Source organism: Chrysochloris asiatica, unplaced genomic scaffold, assembly GCF_000296735.1.
Source record: "Chrysochloris asiatica unplaced genomic scaffold, ChrAsi1.0 scaffold00259, whole genome shotgun sequence".
Lineage (NCBI taxonomy): Eukaryota > Metazoa > Chordata > Mammalia > Afrosoricida > Chrysochloridae > Chrysochloris > Chrysochloris asiatica.
Window position 1 is genome coordinate 2,978,825 of NW_006408777.1, and position 2,362 is coordinate 2,981,186.

Here is a 2,362-nt window from a genome sequence, read left to right on the forward strand (position 1 = left end):
GTGCTGAGAGGACAATTTATTGCAATAAACGCACACATCCAAAAAGAAGAAAGAACCAAAATCAACACATTAACACAACATCTCCAACAACTAGAAACAGACCATCAAAGTAAACCTACAGCTAACATAGGAAAGGAAATGTTGTTTGTTGTTAAGTGACATCGAGTCGGTTCTGACCCGTAGCGACCCTGTACAGGGTTTCCGAGGGTGTAAATCCTTACGGGAGTAGAAAGCCTCATCTTTCTCCCACAGAGCAGCTGGTAGTTTCGAACTGCTGACCTTAAGGGAAATAGTAAAGATTAAAACAGAAATAAACAAGATAGAAAACAGAAAGCCTATAGAAAGAATCAACAGGACAAGAAGCTGGTTCTTTGAAAGAATTAATAAAATTGACAAACCATTGGCAAACCTAACAAAAACAAAACAAAACAAATGAAAAAAAAAAAAAAAAACAGGGAGGAGACACAAATTACATGCATAAGAAATCACATGAGTGATGCCACAACAGAACCAATAGAATTAAATAGGATAATAATATTATGAAGAGTTGTACTCCAATAAATTTGAAAGCTTAAAGGAGATGGATACATTGTAGAAAAGCATGACCTCCTAAACTTACACAGAGTGAAGAAGAAAACTTGAACAGACCTAATGAAGAAATAGAACAGGTCATCAAAAAACTTCCAACCAAAAAAAGTCTAGGTCCAGATGGCTTCATTGATGAGTTTTACCAAACATTCTGGTAAGAGCTGTCACCAATTCTACTCAAATTATTCCAGAATATAGAAGAGGATGGAAAACTCCCTAATATATTCTATGAAGCAAGCAGAACACTCATACCAAAACCAGAGAAGGACAACACTAAGAAGGAAAGTTATAGAACAATATCCCTCATGAGCATAGACGAAAAAATTCTCAACAAATTCCTAGCCAACAGAATTCAACAACACATCAAAAAAATAATACATCATGACTAACTGGGATTCATACCAGGGATACAAGGCTGGAATACCAGGGATACAACATTAGAAAAACAATCAATGTAATCCACCATGAAAATAAGAAAAAGGAAAATAACTGCATGATAGTATCAATTGATGGAGAAAAAGCATTTGACAACATCCAACATCCATTCCTGATAAAAACACTCAACAAGTAGGAACTGAAGGATATTCCTCAACATAATTAACAGCTCCAAAACCAACAGCTAACATCACTCTCAATGGAAAGAAATTGAAAACCTTCCCCTTGCAAACAGGTATCAGACAAGGATATCCTTTAATCACCACTCCTATACTATATTGTGCTGGAAGTCTTAGCCAGAGATATAAGGCAAGATAGGGAAATTAAAGGTATCCAAATAGGCAAAGAGGAAGTAAAACTCTTTCCATTTGCAGATGATATGATCCTATACATAGAAAACCCCAAAGACTCAGCAAAAAAAATACTGAAACTCATTGGAAGGTTCAGCAAACTGGCAGGGTACAAGATCAACATACAAAAATCAATTGGATTCTGCTTCTTTCCTTTAGGCACTGCGGCCGCAACCATGAGTATGCTCAGGCTTCAAAAGAGGCTTGCATCCAGTGTTCTGCGCTGTGGCAAGAAGAAGGTCTGGTTGGACCCCAATGAGACTAATGAAATCGCCAATGCCAACTCCCATCAGCAAATCTGGAAACTGACCAAAGATGGCCTTATTATCCGCAAGCCTGTTACTGTCCATTCTCGGGCTTGATGCCGAAAAAATACCTTAGCTCGCCGGAAGGGCAGGAAAGGTATTGCCAATGCTAGAATGCCCGAGAAGGTGACCTGGATGAGGAAGATGAGAATTCTGTGCAGGCTGCTCAGAAGATACCGCGAATCTAAGAAGATTGACCGCCACATGTATCACAGCCTATATCTGAAAGTAAAGGGAAATGTGTTTAAGAACAAGCGGATTTTTATGGAACACATCCACAAGCTGAAAGCAGACAAGGCCCACAAGAAGCTCCTTGCTGACCAGGCTGAGGCCCGCAAGTCTAAGACCAAGGAAGCACGCAAGCGCCGTGAGGAACGGCTCCAGGAGAAGAAAGACGAGATCATCAAGACTCTGTCCAAGGAGGAAGAGACCAAGAAATAAAGCTGCCTCGCTCTTGTCTGTATATAGTGTCCTGGGCAATTACATAGATCAGTCATTCAATAAAACAAGACTTTGTTTGCCTGTCCAAAAAATAAATAAATAAAATAAAATCAATTGGATTCCTCTATATTAATAATGACAACTCTGAAAAGTACATTAGGAAAGGAATACCATTTACAATAGCCACCCAAATGATGAAATATTTAGGACTTCCAGTACAATATTGAACAGGAATAGTGACAA

The 2,362-nt window shown here is 38.7% G+C and overlaps 1 pseudogene; it reads left to right on the plus strand.

Moving 5' to 3' along the window:
• Nucleotides 1–1,543: 1,543 nt before the first annotated feature.
• Nucleotides 1,544–2,119, plus strand: LOC102824422 (annotated as a pseudogene).
• The last annotated feature ends 243 nt before the right edge of the window (nt 2,120–2,362 follow it).